This window comes from Erinaceus europaeus, chromosome 1 (assembly GCF_950295315.1).
Source record: "Erinaceus europaeus chromosome 1, mEriEur2.1, whole genome shotgun sequence".
Taxonomy (NCBI): Eukaryota; Metazoa; Chordata; class Mammalia; order Eulipotyphla; family Erinaceidae; genus Erinaceus; species Erinaceus europaeus.
Window position 1 is genome coordinate 160,250,526 of NC_080162.1, and position 21,894 is coordinate 160,272,419.

The following is a 21,894-nucleotide window of genomic DNA, read 5'->3' on the forward strand; positions in this document are numbered from 1 at the left end:
AGACACTTATTTACAGCCAAGCACCTGCTCAAATACCTGGCCAAGTGGGATCTTTCCTGGTGCGTAATGAAATTGTACTCATATATCAATTATTTAACTGTAAAGCATTAATTCCCTTAATGAAAAGGAAAAAAAAAACTGTCAAAAAGGCTCCAACTGCAGTCAAGATCAGTGTAGCCAACTCACTTCAGTTCTGGGCCACTGCACACATCTATCTAAGGTACTCACAACCATTGCTCTAAAGTTTGGAAAAGAACCATTTTCATCAGCCATCAACTTTGTAGACAGGGTGCTGTGAGCCAGGTGCCTGTGCAGCTTCATGGGAGTTTTTAAAATAAAATAATATAACCACTTTTTACTTTTGCTTATTTTATAAACTATAAGATCAAGTGTTTGGATCATAGAAAGGGTTCAATTTACTCTCTTTTTCCCTATGTGAATTTTTATGAGAAATCAGCTCATATGCCCAACTTTTCTTGACATTGCTGTCTTCTAAACGTTTGTCACTGTTAGATGCTTTTTTTTTTTTGCCACCATAGATTCAGTGCCTGTGCAGTTCCACTGTTTCATTTTTCTTTCTTGGCTTAAAACATCTAATTTTTTAATTCTCACCGGAGTTATCATTGGGACTCAGATCTTGCATGATGAATGCACTGCTTCTGGTGGCCATTTTTTTCTTTGTAAAAACTTTTTTATTTGATATGATAGGGAAAATTTGAAAGGGAAGGGAGAGAGAGACACTTACAGTACTGCTTCACAGCTAGTGAAGCTTCCCCATACACCTGCAGGTGGGGACTGGGTGCTTAAACCCAGGTCCTTGTGCTTGGCAATATATGCCTTCAACTGGATGCACCATAGCCTAGCCCCTTGGCTTTATTTTTTAATAGAGGGTATGAGATAAAGAGATAGAGAAGAGAGTGGGGGAAAGAAAATAGAGGAGAGACAGCTGCCACACTGCTCTATTACTCATGAAACTTCTCTTCTGTAGATGGTGATCAGGAACTTGAACCTGGATCCTTGTGCATGGTACCTAGTGAGCCATCACCATTAACTGTTAACCCCATTGATCTGACCTAGGGCCCATGTTTATTCATATTTAGCACAGGAACCTATGTAACCTCTGAGTCCCTGTCAGTTTAGGCTTACAGTCCATGGTCACAGCTAGGAACATTCTAGCTGCACTCATTTCAGGACCAGTCTTCCTGGAGTGGCATAGTAGGTTGACCCAGTCTGTCCTATGGAGAGTGGGTTTGTTCCTACAATTGCTGATCTAAAGTGAGGACAAGGTCCTAGAGAGGCCCACTAGAGGGCTTATGATGACATTCCTGGTGGAAATGACCAGTGATGGTGGAGAGAGATCTATTAGAGATTTAGGCCCATCATATTAGTCTAACAATCAGGCTCGGGCAAAAATTACTAAAGTCATGGGCCACATGGGACATACCTAAAAAAAGAGTTCCCAGCTTCCTTCCACATGAATGCCACTAGTTTCATTAATACCACTAGTTTCATTTGCCCTATTCCCTCATTTAGGTGCCTGTTTATTGAATAATTTGCTTTATATCATAACACCTTTCAGCCACCAAGTTGCAGATGCTACAATGATGCTATCCTAACTTCCCTGGACAGATGATCTCACCAATGTGTCCCAGAACCACACCTATCCAGAGCCCTACTCCGCTAGGGAAAGATAGAAATAGGCTGGGAGTATGGATCGACTTGCCAACATCCATATTCAGCAGAGAAGCAATGACAGAAGCCAGACCTTCCACCTTCTGTACCCCATAGAGATCTTTGGTCCATACTCCCAGAGGGATAAAGGATAGGAAAACTTGGGGAGTCGGGCTGTAGCGCAGCGGGTTAAGCGCAGGTGGCGCAAAGCACAAGGACCAGCATAAGAATCCTGGTTCGAACCCCGGCTCCCCACCTGCAGGGGAGTTGCTTCACAGGCGGTGAAGCAGGTCTGCAGGTGTCTATCTTTCTCTCCTCCTCTCTGTCTTCCCCTCCTCTCTCCATTTCTCTCTGTCCTATCCAACAACGACAACAACAATAATAACTACAACAATATAACAACAAGGGCAACAAAAGGGAATAAATAAATAAAATAAATATTTAAAAAAAAAAAAGAATAGGAAAACTTCCAATAGGGTGGATGGGACACGAAACTCTGATATTGGTAACTGTGTGGAATTACACCCTTATTATCTTGCAGTCTTTTTAATCATTATTAAATAACTAATAAAAAATTAAAAGAAAAAGAAAATCAGAAATGCTATCATGCATGAGGACTTGGGTTTGAGCCCCTGGTCTCCATCTGCAGAAGGGAACCTCAAGCAGTAGAGAAGGGTAAACTCCTTTCTCTCTTTGTCTTCTCTCTTTTCCCTGTTCTCTTGCCTTATTTCTATCTCTATTGTCATAAAATATATTAAAAGGGTAAGAAAAAAAAAGGTCACCAGAAACAGTGAATTCATTAGGCAGGCACCAAACCCCATCAATAACGTTGGTGGCCAAACAAACAAACAAACAAACAAATCATGGTTTGTAAGTGTGTGGGTGTTATTGTACTCATAACACATAGGTCAGCCTTCCCAGCTCTGGATTTTTACCTCTGGATGTTCTGTTACGTGTTCCTTTCTTAATATACCATTCTCTTCTCTGCTTCTCTGGTTATCCATAACTTATAGAGGAACAGATTCCTAATAGAATAGTGAAGACAGTCCCACAAAGAAGAATTCTCTAATGCTTGGAACTAAAGTATTATTATTAAAGAAGTATTGCTCTCCATCTGTATTAGGTTAGGACAGTTAGGGTTTTGATGAAGGGAAGCAAAGGATGAGGTTGACATTTATTGAGGGTTTCCTTTGTGCCAGGCTCACTTCAAATGTTATTTTATTTAATCAGATCAATGAAATCAGAGTTGGTATCATTCCCAAAGGCACTAAATGAGAGACTGGAGTTCAAACTGAGGTCTTAGTGACTCCCAAGTATGGCGTGTGTGTGTATGGGGGGGGGGTTCAGAGCACAGAAAGGCATTTGAGAGTAGAGGTAATATCGACAAGAACAAGTGTTAGTAAAGAAAACAAGAAGCCTGGGCTGAGAAGGGGCTAGAATTTAATTTGAGGATCACAGCAAGATTAACGCAGGCAGGAAAAAGCAGAAGCAAGTTGTAGACGACCATGAATTTTAATTCAGTGACTAGAGCCACTAGTCAGTAAAAAGCAATTGCATGCTCTTTGCAAAGGAAATGAAACAGTGTGTCATTGGAAGAGTTATCAGGCATCAGGTTTCACTATATATATATAGAAGGACATACTTAGTCAAAGCCAGATCAGATTACTTTTTAGGAGATAATTTTGCCGGCATGCTGTTTCTAAGACTGTAAACCTCAAACACCAGAGACAATTGAGGCAGCTGCTGTGATTGGTGATTTCCCTATTATCAACTTGAAGCTGATACAAACACCAGAACAGGTGTTCATGAACTAAGTGGGAAAGGAATTTACATCTTGCCTCAATGCACTTTCAACAACTCTTCGTTCTTGCTATTTCTCAAAATTTGATAGAGAATACAAAAGCATATTACTTCTTGGATAGGAGGGAAAGCATGAGAGAAATCTTTGATAATTTGAAATTATGTGTGCAACAAAAATTAAGTTCAACTGTCGACTGATTTGCTAATGCTGATTTGACTCATGCTTAATTTTTTCAATCCCTTTGTGGTGTAGCAGCATTCCTCTTAAGAAAGTGATTAAAAAATTACCCTTTCAATATAACTTCCATCAGGTTGTTGAGTCAGTTTTTTCTTTTTCTTTTTTTTTTTTTTTAAAGATTTCATTTATTTATTAATGGGAAAATAGGAGGAGAGAGAACCAGACATCACTCTGGCACATGTGCTGCCAGGGATCGAACTCAGGACCTCATGCTTGGGAGTCCAAAGCCTTATCAATGTGCCACCTTTAGGACCATGAGTCAGTTTTTTTCTTTTCCTTTTTTCTTTTATTTCTTTTTTTATCTTTTCCTTTTTCTTTTCCTTCTCCTTCCTCCCCTTCTTCTTCTTCTTCTTCTTCTTCTTCTTCTTCTTCTTCTTCTTCTTCTTCTTCTTCTTCTTCTTCTTCTTATCCTTCCTCTTCTTCTTCTCCTTCCTCTTCTTCTTCTCCTTCTCCTCCTCCTCCTCCTCCTCTTTCTCCTCCTCCTCCTCCTCCTCCTCCTCCTCCTCCTCCTCCTCCTCCTCCTCCTCCTCCTTCTTCCTCTACTTCTTTTAACTGGAGCACTGCTCAGCTCTGGCTTAACGTGGTAAGGGAGACTGAACCTGGGACCTTTGGTGCTTCAAACATGAAAGGCTCTTTGCATAAACATTCTGATGTCTCTCCAGTCTCTCCCCCCCTTTTTTTCTTTTTCCTTTAGAAATTCACCTGAGTGCCTTTCTGAGATTTAGTTAGCATTACCCACAGTATTTATCACAGTTTAACTGTAAAAGAGGCTTTTGAGATGAATAGACCAAACTGAATTAAAATCAAAGCTTTGTGAATTTAATACATTTTTTCTTTAAAAAAATTTATTTATAAAAAGGAAACACTGACAAAAACCATATGATAAAAGGGATATAACTCCACACAGTTCCCACCACCAGAACTCCATATCCCATCCCTTTCCCTGATAGCTTTCCTATTCTTTATTTTAATTTTTTAAATTTTATTTATAAAAAGGAAACACTGACAAAACCATAGGATAAAAGGGGCACAACTTCACACAGTTCCCACCATCAGAACTCCATATCCCATCCACTCCCTTGAAAACTTTTCTATTTAACCCTCTGGGAGTATGGACCCAAGGTCATTGTGGCATGCAGAAGGTGGAAAGTCTGGCTTCTGTAATTGCTTCTCTACTGAACTTGGGCATTGACAGGTTGATCCATACTCCCAGCCTGCCTCTCTCTTTCCCTAGTGGGGCAGGGTTCTGGGGAAGCTAAGCCCCAGGACACATTGGTGGGGTCATCTGCCCAGGGAAGTCTGGTTGGCGTCATGGTAGCATCTGGATCTTGGTGGCTGAAAAGAAAGTTAACATATAAAGCCAAACAAATTGTTGACTGATCATGAATGTAAAGGCTGGAAGCCCTTTGGAATATAACTAAAATGAGCCTATTAGCTATTTGCAAAACTGAGCCCCCCCCCAACTCTTCAGCTTTCCTATTCTTTAACCCTCTGGGAGTATAGACCCAAGGTCATTGTGGGGTGCAGACAGTAGAAGGTCTGGCTTCTGTAATTGCTTCTTCACTGAACATGGGCATTGGCAGGTTGGTCCATAGTTCTAGCCTGTCTCTCTCTTTCCCTAGTGGGGTGGGGCTCTGGGGAAGCAGGTCTCCAGGACACATTGGTGGAGTCATCTGCCCAGGGATGTCTGGTTGGCATCATGGTAGCATCTGGAACCTGGTGGCTGAAAAAAAAGTTAACATATAAAGCCAAACAGATTGTTGACTAATCATGAACTTAAAGGTTGGAATATTGCAGATGAAGATTTGGGGGGGTTTCTGTTTGTAGATAGCTAGTAGGACTATTTTAGTTATATTCCAAAGGGCCCATAACTATACTAGTTTAATACAATTTTTATCCAGAAATAAAAGCTATTATCTGCCCATTCTACAATTCTTTAAATAAAATTTCAAATATTTATTTATTGCATAGAGACAGCCAGAAATTGAGAGGGAAGGGGGAAATAGGGAGAGAGACAGAAAGATACCTGCAACCCTGCTCCACCAATTGTGAAGCTTTCCTCCTGCAGGTGGGGGCCAGGGAGCTTGAACCTGGGTCCTTGTGTACTGTAATATGGGTGCTCAATCAGGTATGCCAACACCTGGCACCCCCATTCTGCCTTTCTTTACTATAATCACAAATATCTATTTTATTTTGCTGCATACATTTGCTTAATTTAGGCGATGAACTCTAGATTTATATATGAGCAACCCAGAGCATATTTCTCATAAAATAATGCATAAGTGCATTGTATTATTAATGCATGATGGTGCAGACATTTATATTAATATACTTTTTTAAAATGCACTTTTCTTTAAGCAAATTAATACTATATCTTAGTTAAGTTTTAGTATTTTACTTAAGACTTTAAAGTGTTAGAGGAGTCTATGTGGTGCTAAAATATAAACCATTACATTAAAACTACTGAGCTCTAGAAAAAGAACCACTTGATCTGCTGTGAAGTGTTGAGGGTGGGGAAAGATTGCATTCTAGGGGTTTGTATTTGGCAGAAACCCTTCTGTAATCTCAGAGGAGATATTCTTTTGTTCCAAAACACCACAGTCCTCTCTTAGTTTAATCTAAAGAGTCACAACAAGGCAACAATAGTTTTGTTGTCAGGGGTCTGTTTTAGTGGATGACATACTGAAACTATGTGTTGCTTTCCAGTGGGCATTTTAAATTTCCTTCAAATGACTTTATTACTCTCCTAGCAGGAACCTCATTTTAGTTCCTGCTGTTAAAACAAAATAGCCTCATATACTGTGACTTTACAGACATTTTCCCCCCTCAGAATTCTGAGACTGGAAAGTCATAGATCAAGATGTCAACAAATTGGGTTCTTGTTATGGTTTCTTTGTCAATTTACACCTCTGTTTCTTTCTGATTAGATGGCAGCCATTTTACTGTGGCTCACAAGGATGTTTCTTTGTACCAGGGTAGAGGGAAAGTTCTGGTTTTTCTTCTTGTACGGACACTCATTTCATCACTTTCAGAACTTTTATGATCTCATGTAAATTGTATTGCTTCCCAAAGGCCTCTAACATTGGGTATTAAAGGCTTCCATATATGAATTTGAAAGAGATAAATATTTGCTGTACCACAGACTCCCTTCCATCCCTATTTTTTTTTCAGCCTGAATCCTTCCATTGCTTGTTTGTTTAACTCTCCTTGTTCAGGTGAAAGAAATAGTAGCAACATTCTGAAATAAGGCGTGCTTTTATAATCTTACTTTTTTGTTTATTTGTTTTTACTTGGCTACAAAAACAAATTGTTTGAAAAAAACTGTTTATGAAGGCAGTCTAATTTTAGAGGCCTTTCAACTTTCCTAAGCCATCTTGTACAGAAGTTCCTTTTAGGAAAATGTGTTTTGCTGCAAGGTATTTCAAAACTTTACCTGAAGTAAATAAGGTGGTAAATAATAGATATAATTCCTAACAAACATCCTATTGTTTACAATGCAAAATAGGGGGACTTCAGCCAGGTTATGACAGCAGAAAATAACAGTACTTCCACTGACATAATCAAAAGAACAAAACTGGGGGTTTAGTATAGTGGTTATGCAAAACAGACTCTCATGCCTGAGGCTCTGAAGTCCCAAATTCAGTCCCCTGAACCATCATAGGCCAGAGTTGAGCAGTGCTCTGGTAATTAAAAAAACAAGCAAGCAAACAAACAAAAAACCCTACCATTATTTCAGAAATATCAAATCCATGGTGGAAATCTCAGTTATTTAAAAAATTTCTAAAGGATGTAGTCACCCTCAAAGCAATAGAATTGAAATAGGCACATTGTTAATTTATGTTGGGTTAAAAATACTTTGTATTTTAAGGATAATTTTAGCTTTAAACTTTAGCTCAGGATTTCTGCAAATACCTGAAGGAATTTCAGTGTTGTTCTCCACATCTTCTACACACCCCTGTCAAACTTTAGGTACTGCTATTGTTACCAGGTTTGGTATTCATGTTACCTTCCATGTGAAAACAGAGTTTAGAAGTGCTACTTTTTTACTACCTTGTTTGGATAATGCTTCCTCTTTCCCAAGAGGGAGAAGGACAGTACTCATATTAAATTTATGGCCCAAATTTGTCTACTTTCCTTTAGACATTGTCTGCCAAAAATTGCAAATTATTTAAAATAGAATGAAATATCACTGGGAAAAAAAACCTGTTTCTGGGTGTTAGTGATGACACAAGTTCAAACTCCAAAGATCTGACCTCTTTAAGGGTTGAAAGAACTGCCTTTCCATATCATGCACTGATGTATAAACTTGCTTTGGGGAGAAATGATAAGTGCTTTGCAGATTGCTGGAAGTAGTATCTACTCTGTCTGAAACTGGCATTGGTACCAAAGTTTATAACATAGTGAGTCATAGAAGATAGGGAATGCCATTGTCCAAATAGGACTGGCATAGCTGTTGTTGAAGATCATTAGTTGGGGGACTTCAGGTGAAACTCAAGTCTTTGGAATGATGTGACTATGCAGTGGACATGGTGTTAAAGCTATACATATCTTCTTAGCCTAAGACACTGACCACTTCTAGTATTATTATTGGGAGATTAGTGATTTACTGGACAGTTGTTGGCACATGGGCACAATATTACATTTCACCATGATAGATAACTGAAAAACACTCCCACTCCCAGTGTAGGTCCTTTTTATCATCAGGTAGCTGGATCTGAAAGATTTTCTCCCCCCACCCACCTTTCTCCCAGTCCTCCCTCCTTAGAGTCTTTTGCCTTGGTGTAACACACCCAACCAGTCCAATTTTTACTTTGTGTTACCCCCCTCTTTTCTTATTTCTCAACTTTTGTCTGTAAGATCATTCCATCTTCATCCTCCTCTTTCTGGCTTATCTTATATAACATGATTCCTTCAAGATCCACCCAAAATGAGGTGAAGAAAGTGACTTCATCACTTTGAAAAGCTGAGTAGTATTACACAGTATATAAATACCACAACTTTCTAGCCACTTATCTGTTGTTGAGCACCTAAGTTGCTTCTAGGTTTTGGCTATCATAAATTGTACTGCTATGAGCATGGGTATACACAGATATTTTTGGACAGGTGTGTTTGGTTCCTTAGGGTATATTTCCAGGAGAGGAACTGCTGGGTCATAGGGTAGGTCAACTTCTAGTCTTCTGAGAGTTCTCCAAACTGCTCTCTACAGGAGTTGGACAAATTTATATTTCCACCAGTGACGTTGAGCACTTTATGTAAGGTCTTTGCCAAGTGTTTTTTTCAAGTGGGCTCTGCCCCCAGAAATGGGACAAAATGTGGAGTTATGGACATGCAGGACCTCATTTTATACTAGGGGAATCATTTCATTCTGCCTTGTTGCCTTTTGATATGTTCTGAAAAAATTTTCAAAATAAAGTGGCATTTTATTCTTTTTGATAAAGATAGTAAGCACATTGACTTGAGTATGACAGTATTATTACTCAGACTTTATTCTTTCCTTAAATAACATAGTTCTTTCTGTTTTACCAAGACCGTTCTAACTTATATAGGGAATTACTTTGAAAATAGAGCAAAAGCTATTAAGATTTATGAAAAATTTGCCTAATATAGTAATGGGAAACTTGTATTTAACTTAGACCAATGAGTCTGTGTCAAACTTAATAAATCATTTTTCATTTGTAATAAATGGATATTTATAATTTTGAAAATATGATGGATTCTATTCTTCAAAACATTCCCATCTTTGGATATCCTATTCCATAGCAAAAGCATGGGGAGCACAGATAAGTGGTTGGGCGATAGAGGCAGTAGTAGGTAATTAATGCTCAAAATACTACTCTGTCAGAAGTGACTTGTCTTTCTTGGGTCTGAAGGATATAAACTATCCTTTAAGTGCAGGAGCAAAAGGAAATGTACAGAAGGAAGTACTCCACAGAATTAGTATGTTCTAAGCTGTCTTAGCTTGGGCCAACAGCTATTAGAACATTTAGGTAAAATTATTTGGGTGCTGGGAATGGCAGATGCAAACCTCCTTATTCTGCTGCCTCAGGCATGTGATTTTTCCTCTGCAACTCTGTCCAGGTAACTATTCCTTTTTGGTGATTTTGCTTCAAAGTCTGGGTCTGTAGGAGATGTCAGGCATAAGGCAGGAAGGTTAGTGACAGGAAGGTAGTCAACATGGCTGCCAGAATCCACCTCCTGCAGCAATAATTTCACACACACATTGGTATGTGGTGAATTTCTTCACGACCACCTCCAATTCCTCAGATTTCACCACAGTGACCCACCCTTACTCTATAGCTCCTTTTTTGCTGGGCTAGCATTGCAGGTGGGAGAGAGGATCCAGAAACTTGTGGCGGTGTGGTAATACAATTCTTTATTCAGGCGGGTGGGCCCCAGAGTCGGGTGTGAGTTCAGCGGGTTAGGCCACATGGTGCCAAACTGCAATGGCCGCTTCCCGCTCTGCACGCCAGCCCTTCTCCAGGTCAGGATGCAGGAAAGAAAAGAGAAGAGAGTGAGGAAGAGAGAGAAACCAGAAACAGAAGTGGCTTTATAGGGTAAAACTGGAAGTGACAAGTCGGGAATGGAGATGGCTAGGAAAGGGGGTGGAAAGAGGCAAAAGGCATTCTGGGAAGGTGGGAGCATCCTTAGCAAGTGTTGTGATGGTTTTAACTAGTGGGAATTAGCAATACCCTGAGGGGATAATGTGGTGGGGAGACCTTTAGTCATTTCTAAGACAAAGCAGAAGACTGGTATGTAAATAATAATTCTTGCATGGAAATATGGTGGTTTGTGGGCCCTGCCAATGTTCAACCACATCTGCACAATTTTCCAACACTTTTGTGGTTACTAACAATGTTTACCAACTCCTAGGGCTCTTTCAGAGTTCACTTCTCTGTGCTCATCAAATGATCCTTCCTCTCCTTCACTTCTGGAAGATGTTCTCTTATTCCTGGTCTTTTGTGTGGGATTTTGGGCTCACACAATCAGTCATCTTTTCCAGTCCAATTAGGAGAGCTATCAAATCAGTATGGCTATTCTTCCATGTTCTCTCAGGTCCCACCTCCAGGTTTTCAGTCGCTTATAAATTGCTATCTTGGGAGCTCTTAAGATATCAAAGTCAAGCTTGTTTAAATTGGGATGTTTCCCTCCTGGGTGGGCTTGGAAGTTATCTGCCTTCTCATCTTTCATTTCATTGGTGATGCATAGCTGTCTGATTACTCTTTCATAGCATTACTTAAAATGGCTACATGATATATGGGCATTTTATCCTTTACTCATCTGAATCTCTATTGTAGAAAATGTAGATTGTTGCTTCTTTTCCACTTTTAAAATTAGTAATTGTGATAAAAAATTCTGTAGTATAGCTCAAAAGTAACCAAAGAATTAGACCTGAGGCCACATGGAGGGCAGGGAGTTAGGTTTATTTTACATTAATGGGTTACAGGCTAATTTCTGCCAGACCAGCAGCAGCTTTTATCAGTTTCAAACTGAGTGTGGCACAAGCTGATTGGTTAGAAACAATATCCATCTAGGTGCTGACAATAAAGGTGAGAGCAGGTTGGCTACTACCAGAGACTGACACTCAGAGCCCACCATTATGATGTTGGAATGTAGAAGTGGGCGTCCACCAGGATCCTATAGATTTTTCATTTTAGAATCACATAGCAATTTCCTCCTAAAACAAAGCTCCTAATAGGACATAACCTTTCCTCATTATAAAGGAGAAAGATGAGCGGGAACAAAGTGCAAGGGATGTGAATCTGTCCCTTTGTTCTCTAACTTCAGTTTTAGTCTATTCACTGTTCCCTGCAAAAACAGTTCTTATAAACAGAACACTGAGAGAGAGTTATTATTTTTGTCAGACTCAATTTACTGATTTCAGTAAATTTTGCCCCCTAGGGTCAGGTCAGGTGACAGAGTCCTTTTGGGGACTCAGTTTCAAAGGCTACATCCTGCTAGCCCCTTTGTACCAATCAGCCTGACCTTCTGTGTCATAAAGGTCATGGACATTGTATGTATTAATCACAGTCTTTCTTTCCTTCCTTCTTTCTTTCTTTCTTTCTTTCTTTCTTTCTTTCTTTCTTTCTTTCTTTTCCTCTTCTTCTTTTTCTTCTCCTCCTCCTCCTCCTCCTCCTTCTTTTGTTTAACTTTATAACATGTCAGTATTCCAAAGCCTTTTTTTTAAAGTTGCCTATTGAGAGAGAGAGAGAGAGAGAGAGGGAACTGTTCTAGCATATGTGGTTCTGGGAAAAGGACCTGAGGCTTTATGCAACATGATAAACACATGCTTATCACTTTCAAAATTGCAAGACTTTTTTTAAAGCTCCAACTTAGGAGGCAGATGGAAAGGAGTATCTTTTACTATACCACATCCTTGAATAAGTCACCTGGTGATTCCCATGAATAGAGTGAAATAAATTAGAGACCGGGAAGTAAATTAAAACCTTTGGTCCACAAGCTGCCCCATGTAATTATTAAGGTAAATATTTGTAGAAAAAATAAAAGGAAGTTTGCTTTTAGCAGCTGCATTTGGCACCAGTGGGAGTTAATTCTAGGCTATGCATTTAGAATAGTTTAAGATTGCTTCAGGGCTCAGTACCTGGACCAAGTATTTTGTTTATTCATTCCCTGGTGGAGTAAAGGATTTGGACTTTTATTTTAATGAGAGAGATACATAAGAAGAGATCAGAGCACTGCTTGGCTCTGGCTCATGGTGGTGCTAAGACTGAACCTAGAACCTTGAAGCCTCAGGCAAGAAAGTCTTTTGCATAGTCACTATGCTTTCTCCTTGGCCCACTGGACAGTTATGAATGTGCTCCACACTTAAGGGAAGAGCCTGAGGCTGTACAACTCAGCCTGTTCAAAGGTGGAAATAGTGTGGGGAGCAGCTTTGAGCAGGTGGTCTGGCTCTGGAAAAGGCCATCTCTCCATTTTTGTCTCCAGTTTTTCACTAATTTAAATAGTAAGATACAGTGAGTGTATTTTTTGCATTAAACTGTATAACAAATTTCGGAGATCAGTGTGTACATATGTAGATGCACAGATGTGAAACTAGGTTTCTGAAATCATATAACATTGTAAATCAACATTAGATCACTTTCGAAAATAATTTTGTGACTTGTACTGCTGTGTATTATAATTATCATCATCACTGCCAGAGCTTTCTTGGGATATTGTATCTGCATGATGTTACTATCCATGATTGCCACCCTCCCTTTTTAAAACTCCCCCCAAAATGGACAAAAAACAGATAGGGAGAGACAGAGAGAAAAGGAAGGACATCATAGGACTGCTTCACTACTTGGGAAGCTTTCCCCACATAGGTGCTCCTATGTGGAGGCCAGGGGCTCCAACTCAAGATGGAAAGTTCTAAGTTGAGGACTCTTACAATGTATCTAGATAATCATGAGTCCAGGACGTGGCACACCTACCTAAGTGAACACGCTACAGTCAGCAATGACCCGGGTTTAAGCCCTTGATCCCCACCTGCAAGGTGAAAGCTTCAAGAGTGATGAAGTAGAGCTGTATGTGTCTCTCTCCCTCTCTATCCTTCCCTCCCCTCTCAATTTCTCTCTGTTTCTATCCATTAATTAAACAAAGATAACCATGTCATGTGCCAAAGATAGCTGCTCCTTTTCTGAAGAATTAAAGAAAAGTGACAGCTATAGACCATTCTCAATACATAGCCCTTGTTAAAGAAATTGTTACTTTTCTCATCAAGTCTATGCTGTATTTCCTATGCCACATATTTTTCATCTTACCATTGTACAAGAAAAATGAGTAAGTTGTAGATCTACTGTTGAGTTGGGAATTCATATAGTCCATGTAAAAGAGAGGTAAGCCTGAATAATGGGGCTGCAGGTAGAAAAGGAAAATTGCAGCTTAAAAATTCAAGGAGTGAACATTGAACTCCCTGTATATAATTAAAAATTATAACACCTAGAACACAATTACAAAAACAAATTGCATTTGAATTTTTTGTGCCCAATTATGTGTTTTAATGCAGCAGATTAAAAAAATAAGTCACTGCTCATTTTTATCCATGTGTCAAATAATAATCCCCCAGTGGTATTTTTAAGACTCCATTTTTTATTGTCACAGAGAAATGATTAGGGCTATTGTAATTAACTTTCCAGTGACTCAAAAGCAATGAGTAATGTGAGTACCTGCTGATGTATGAGACATAGAATAATATAATGCTTTTAAAACTATTGCCAATTTAAGTAAGTTTATAATTAATGGTGAGTGAAAGTACCTAGGAAGAAAACTTGTTAAACTATTGTGGGCAAAACTAAGTATAACTCAGAAAATAAAAGTGCAGTTGTCTGCAGTAAGAAGACAGACTTAATATGTGCAGTGAACAAGTAGAAAGACCGAAAAATGACACCATAAAGTACTTAATCAAATAGTTTCTGCTTAGACCTAGATACTCCTCTTCTACACCCTACTTTATTTCCCTCAACCATTCTAAGTCTAACTTGTTAGATAAAGTAAGGACTACAAATGTGGATAAGGGCAAGCGACTGGCGCACTTTAACAATGGCACTTTTGGTAACTACCAGGCCACTCCATCATCCGGGGCTCTAGTTAGGGAATCCTGGGATTCCCACATAGATATGAAGGGTCTAAATCTCTAACAGATCCCTCTCTCCACCATCACTGGTCATCTCCATCAGGAACAACATCATAATCTCTCTTGTGGGCCTCTACAGGGCTTTGCCCTCAATGTGGAACAACAATGGTAGAAACTCCTTCTCTCTCTCTCTCTTTTTCAGAAAGATTTATTTTTATTTTTATTATTTTTTGACACCTGCAGACCTGCTTCACTGCTTGTATAGCGACCCCCCTGCAGGAGAGGAGCCGGGTGCTCGATCCCACCGGTCCTTGTGTTTCTCTCCATGTGTGCTTAACCCGCTGTGCTGCTGCCTGCCCCCCCACAAGATTTTTTTCTTTATTTATTTATTGGATAGAGACAGCCAGAAATCAAGAGGGAAGGGGGTGATAGGAAGGGAACGAGACAGAGAGACACCTACAGCACAGCTTTTATCACTTGCAGCTGGGGACGTGTGTGTGCGCGTGCGTGTGTGCGTGCGTGCATGCGTGTGTGTGTCAAACCCAGGTTCTTTTCGCACTGTAAAATGTGCACTCAACCAGGTGCGCCACCACCTGTCCCCCAGCCCCCCCCCCCCCCACTCTCTGAAGGGAGTCTGGACCAACATATTCTGCCACTTGAGGAAGACTGGTCCTGAAATGAGGGCAGCCTAGAACGTTCCTACCGATGACCATGGAATGTGAGTTCAGATAGACAGGGATGCAGAGGTGACATAGGCTCCTGTGCTAAATATGAATAGACACGGGCCCTAGGTCAGATTGATGGGGTTAACAGTTAATGGCATTTATATACTTTTCCCATATTTGGGTGCTACTCTCTGCCCTGATCCAGGTTTCTAGTCCTATTCCCAATTCTGGCACCATCTTTCCAGACAATACTTCTAACTCATCTGCATATTAGCTGTAAGGCTCAGTAAAATTTAGTAGTCATGGGCCCCTTGGAATGTACTTAAAATAGACTTCCTAGCTTCTTCCCACATGAAACCCTTTATTCCATCTGCTCTTTTTCTTGCCTTTAGTTTCTTGATTATTAAACAATTAGCCCTTCTTTATATCTTAATGCTTTTTAGCCATCAAGTTGCAGATGCTACCATGATACCATCCTGACTTCCCTGGGCAGATGACCTCACCAATGTGTCCTGGGACCTCACCACTTCCAGAAACCTATCCCACCAGGGAAAGATAGAAACAGAATAGGGATGTGGATCAACTTTCCAAAATCTATGTTCAGAGGAGAAGCATTTATAGAAGCCAGATCTTCCACCTTCTGCACCTCAGGACCAAAGTAATTTTGGTCCACACTCCCAAAGGGATAAAGAATAGGGTTGGGGGATGGGATACCGAACTCTGGCGGTGGGAATTGTATGGAATTGTACCTCTCATATCACAATCTTGTCAGTCATTATTAAGTCACTAAAAACAAACAAAACATAACAAAATATAAAAAAAAACCAAAAACCTCTACTTCAGAGGTTTATTTGATGGATGCCCATAACTTAAAGAGCCTATGATACAGGCATTATAACTAAATTTCCATTTCTTTAAAGCAGCATCACCTGCTTTAATAAGCTAGAAACTTGGAGAAGCCATTAGATAAACAACTTAAAGATACTTATGGAATCACAAACTATAATGATTAGAGTACACAACTCAAGTTCAAACCCAGCCTTTGCCACAATGGAGAAAGCTTTGGTGCTGTGGTCTCTTCTCTCTCTGCTTCTATGTCTTTATGTCTCTCTGTTTGAGAAAGTCATCCTTGAGCAGTGAATATCCAGCAAAGACAAAAATAAAATTGTCAAGGTTCTGGGACTCATCTTTTCTGACTTATTTCCAAAGAACATTTCATTTCATTTTTTTCTTTTTAAAAATTTTTATTTATAAAAAGGAAACACTGACAAAACTATAGGATAAGAGGGGTACAACTCCACATAATTCCCACCACCAGAACTCCATATCCCATCCCCTCCCCTGATAGCTTTCCTATTATTTTTTAAAATTTTTTTATTTATAAAAAGGAAACATTGACAACCATAGGATAAGAGGGGTACAACTTCACACAATTCCCACCACCAGACCTCCGTATTTCATCCCCTCCCCTGATAGCTTTCCTATTCTTTAACCCTCTGGGAGTATGGACCCAAGGTCATTGTGGGATGCAGAAGGTGGATGGTCTGGCTTTTATAATTGCTTCTCCACTGAACATGGGCATTGGCAGGTCGATCTCTACTCCCAGCATGTTTCTTTCTTTTCCTAGTGGGGCAGAGCTCTGGGGAGGTGGGGCTCCAAGACACATTGGTGGGGTCATCTGCCCAGGGAAGTCCAGTTGGCATCATGGTAGCAACTGGAACCTGGTGGCTGAAAAAAGAGTTAACATATAAAGCCAAACAGATTGTTGACGAACTATGAACCTAAATGTTGGAATATTGCAGATGAAAATTTGGGGGTCTTTGTTTTATAAATAGCTAGTAGACCTATTTTAGTTATATTCCAAAGGGCCTATGACTATACTAGTTTTTTTTTTCTGAGCCTGACATCATTTCATTTCATTTTTTAAAAGAATTAAAAAAATATTTTCATTTACTTTATTTTAATGAGAAAGAGTAGATACAGAGGGAAAGATACTGAGAGAAAGAGACCAGAACACTGCTCAGTTCTGGCTTATGGTGATGCTGGTGACTGAATCTGAGATCTCAGAGTCTCAGGCTTTTAAGACATTTGCATAACCATTATGCTATCTCCCCAGCCCCTGACATCATTTTTATAGCTTTCCTATGATTCTCTTGGGTAAAAGAATTATCTAATGACATGCTCAATTTTAAGCCAGGTTGTTTTTTATTTTTATCAAAACAGCTGTTCAATTTGCTAATGTAATTTTTCTCAGAGTTAATATACTGAAATCCAGGATTTATGTATAGTCCAAAATTGTAGTCAAACCAATGTAGGGGAAAGATATTCTAGCTATAACTCATTTCAATGTTGGTGTGTATGCTGTTTACAGAGGGAGTTGATGTGATTTGGAAGTTGGGTGATAATGGAAGCTATTGAATACTGTTACTAGTATCAGGATTTCACTTGTGTTTTGAGTTCTCTTACATACCCATGGAGAGACATTTGAGTATCGCTTGATGTTATTTAAACCTAATTTTTAATTCTTTTTATTTATTTATTTATTAAATTTTATTTATTTATTTATTCCTTTTGTTGCCCTTGTTGTAGTTATTATTGATGTCATTGTTGTTGGATAGGACAGAGAGAAATGGAGAGAGGAAGGGAAGACAGAGAGGGGGAGAGAAAGATAGACACCTGCAGACCTGCTTCACCGCCTGTGAAGTGACTCCCCTGCAGGTGGAGAGCCGGGGGCTCGAACTGGGATCCTTCCGCTGGTCCTTGTGCTTAGCGCCACCTGCGCTTAACCCGCTGCGCTACCGCCCGACTCCCTAATTTTTTTATTCTTAAAGAACACAGTGCTGCTTACTTTTGGTGAGCAATGTATTAATTAAGATGGAATTCAGTTTATTATTTTTCCCTAAAGATGCAGGTTGGGATCTAATCTGTGTCTATGTATGTGTTTTCATATATATTGGTAATATCAATTTTATAATTTTTACAGGTATACAGTTTACAGTGCTCTCTTGCAGAGATCAAATATTTACAAGAGTTTTCTGAGGCCCAGAATTGTATAACAAGGTTCCTTTGAAGGAAATGAACCCCTCATATGAAAAGCCACAGTCAGAGATAGATGGCTGTGCATACAAATGAGGCTTTAGGTGATGGCTGAATCTATTAACTTGTAAGACTCCTGGCAGACTTGAGTATCTATGGTAGTACCTTCAAACATTGCAGATTGTTGCACAACTAGAAAAGAAATGTGAAGAGAAGTAAAAAGAATAAGTAGGACTACATCAAATGCCATTTCTGTGTCAGACATGTTACATGCACCATCTTAATTAGGTCCTTACTGTAACAATTATTAATTACATACTGGAAAAAAATTTTGAGAGGAAGAAAACTGATATTTGTGAAAGAGAAAACATGACCTTAAGAAGCAGTACTGAGTGGAGGAGGCAATATACTATGTATATAATGGCTATACAAAAGACTTTCATTCCTGAGTCTCTGAAGACCCAGATTCAATACCCAACAACATCAAGAGCCAAAGCTGAGCAGTGCTCTGGACTTTCTCTATATGTCTTTCTCTCTGTATCTCTCTCTTATTAAAGTAAAATGAATGAGTTTCTTGCATGCCTTTGATGCCCACTAAATATACGTTAGATGAATGAATGGAGATATGAGAAATAACAGTCTAAGAGGTTTGCCTTTTAAGATTAATGAGATGTGATCATATGGTGAAAGTAGCAGAACAGAAAAGCTATTGATCTGATTCTTATGCATGGGCATGTATTAATACAAACATACAACAGAGAATTACCTTAAAATTGGACATAAGGAAAGTGTATATGGGTTGCGGTGGAGGATAAGAATGATTTCAAAGCATGATTTGGGAAAGCATCTCAAGATAGAAATGAGAACTAAATATTATGACAGTAAAAAAGCAAGGCACCAGAGGATAGTCCAGTGTAACCAGAGTGGTGGTCTCTCTCTCTCTCTCTCTCTCTCTCTCTCACTCTTTCTCTCTCTCTCATGTGTATGTAAAGGCATGGCAAGGAGCTACAGAAACAATTTGACACTAGTTTAGGAAAGGCTAGATTTCTAGGCTAAAGACTTTGAGCACAACATGTACCAATCATTCCATCATCTTATCAGAACAGATGTAAAACCTGGGGGAAACGAGAGTAAGTTCTACAAAGTGTTTGGCCTGTGTAAAACAGAATACCAGTGATGAGCAATTTTCTCTGAAGTATGAAAATATGAAAGTATTACCAAACCAAAGAAAGGAAAAGCTGGAGAAAAAGCTATTATTTCAAAATTCTATAAAAGGTGTCTATTTCCTCCCTTAGAGATTATGAAACATTAAACTCAATAGTACCACAAATAAGTGTAAAGCAAATTAGAGGCCCAGTGCTTTATTAAACTTTTGTTAACTAGAAGGAGGAATATGAAATCCAAGCAAACTGATTACATACAAGGGATACTGGAAATTTACCCCCTCTTAAAAAAAAGGTTTTTTTTTTTTTTTTTGGAACAAGACAGTTGTGAATTTTAAAAATGGATGGTTTAAAATCCTCTAGGTAAAGCATTTATACGGTTATGTTTTAAAATGCATAATAATTAGTTAACTCTACCAAGAGTAACACCTAACAAATGGTTTATGTAACACATTTCTCCCCATCCCATAGGGCCACATACTGGGTGGGGAATCTTGTGCTGCCTTTTACAGAATTGCTGTAACTAGAAAGTCTCCTTTGCTGCAATAATTCCAGTTGAAAACTTTTCTTAGTGTTCTTATTTTTCTAGTTTATTTTGCATGGGTAAGGGCTAGGGAACACAGGAAGTAGTGAGGAAAAGTCTGTTCAAGTGATGATAAGAAAATCTGAATATTTAGCTACCTAGAAGTCTATTTCTCACTGAAATAGGCTTTCTATTTCTCACAGGACATGTGATTATCTATAGAAGGAAAGGCAACAAAGCTGGATTTAGGTGTTGCAGCAGCAAGCTCTGAAATGGAAAGGCATGAAGGGCTAGATAAGTCCTGTCAATACTTGTTGCACATTCCTGAAGATGCTTTCTTGTAAGAGAACTCAGTATAGCAACTAATTCATCCTCGGTTTCTTCCTGGGGCAGATGGCTGAGTCAGTCTGTGGTATTTTACATGGTATGGAATTAGCCGGGACATCTTGCTTGAATCCAGCTTCTCTCCATGTATTTCTGCTTTTCACTTACCCAACTTCTTGCTTACTTTGCATTCTTGGGATTCATGCTCTCTTGTTCCCCAATTGCTGTTTTACTCCTCGCTCTGCCCTGAATTCCCACAGTGACTGGAAGGTGCATAATGCAGTTTTACTGAGGACTTAATGAGTGAATGGCACAATCTAACATTGATGTTTTTCTTCAAGGTGCCTAATTGTCTGAAGGTTTAAGATTCCCCAAACCCAGTCAATTTGTTTCTCTTCTTAGCCAGGGAGTTATTCCATGAATATATCTTTCTTTGGTCTGATATTTGATTTTGTTTGTTTTGTTGTCTGCTGATCTACAGTTTAACATTAGAAATATGGGACTGATTGTGTTTGATTTTACCAGTGGTCAAGCACAGTAGGTTTCAATCTTAACTCTCTCATTGGCCTAGTGACTAAGGAGAAGTCATTTAAATTTATAGAATTTGAACTCCTTCAGGCACAAAACCATAATGCCTCTGAAAGTATTCAGAATCCTGGAAATTTTAGTTCTAATATCTTGCCAAACTCAGAGTTTCCCTTGAATCATTTCTGTCCCATCAATAGTGTTTGATTTGTGAAATTCAGTGCCATGGAGATGACTAGTTGGTTTTGTTGCTGTATTAACAATGGCTAAGTACTTCATGACATAGGGCTCCAGGGTTAGAAAGTTTAAAGGAGCCGCCATTTCCTGCACCCCGGGTTAGTGTGATTAGCTACCAGGTTCTGCTGAGTGGAGCGGCGAGGTCCAATTGGTATGTCTAACCCAACAACTCAAAATGCATCGTGATTCTTGTTCTTGGGACTGTAAAGCTTATGTTGGTAATCTTGGAAACAATGGTAACAAGACTGAGATGGAACGAGCACTTGGCTACTATGAACCACTCCGAAGTGGGTGGGTTGCTAGAAACCCTCCTGGCTTTGCTTCTGGTGAATTTGAAGACCCCCCGAGATGCAGCTGATGTTGTCCAAGAGCTAGATGGGAGAACACAATGTGGGTGCCCTGCAAGAGTGGAGCTGTCAAATGATGAAGAGAAGTAGAAATCAAGGCCCACCTCCTTCTTGGGGTCTTCTCCCTAAAGATGATTATCAGAGACAGAGTCCTTCACCTCGTCACAGATCTCTAGAGATAGGAGAAGAGAAAGATTACTGTCTCTGGAGATAAATCATAAGCCATCTCAATCCTTCTTTAGCTCTTGTAGCTGTTTTAGATTAAATGAAAGGAAGTAGAAGAGCAGTTAACAAGAAGAGCGTACAGGAAATAACTTCGTTTGACAGGAGTATGTACAGAAAATTCAAATTTTTTTTGAGACTTCATAAACTTGGTGCATTTTTTAAATTTTTATTTAAGAAAGGAGACATTAACTAAATGATAGAATAAGAGGGGTACAGTTCCACAATTCCCATAACCCGATCTCCATATCCCATCTCCTCCCTGATAGCCTTCCCATTCTCTATCACTCTGGGAGTATGGATCCAGGGTTGTTGTGGGTTGCAGAGGGTGGAAGGTCTGGCTTCTGTAATTGCTTCTCCACTGAACATGGGCGTTGACTGGTCGATCCATATTCCCAGTTTGCCTCTCTCTTTCCCTAGTAGGGTGGGGCTCTTGGGAAGTGCAGCTCCAGTACACATTGATGGGGTCCTCTGTCCAGGGAAGTCTGGTCAGCATCTTGTTGGCATCCGGAACCTGGTGGCTGAAAAGAGAGTTAACATACAAAGCCAAATCATGGACCTAAAGACTGG

General features: G+C 39.5%; 1 pseudogene; it reads left to right on the plus strand.

The window, feature by feature from the left end:
- The first annotated feature begins 20,909 nt into the window (after positions 1-20,909).
- On the plus strand, positions 20,910-21,381 carry LOC103121031 (serine/arginine-rich splicing factor 3-like; annotated as a pseudogene).
- The last annotated feature ends 513 nt before the right edge of the window (positions 21,382-21,894 follow it).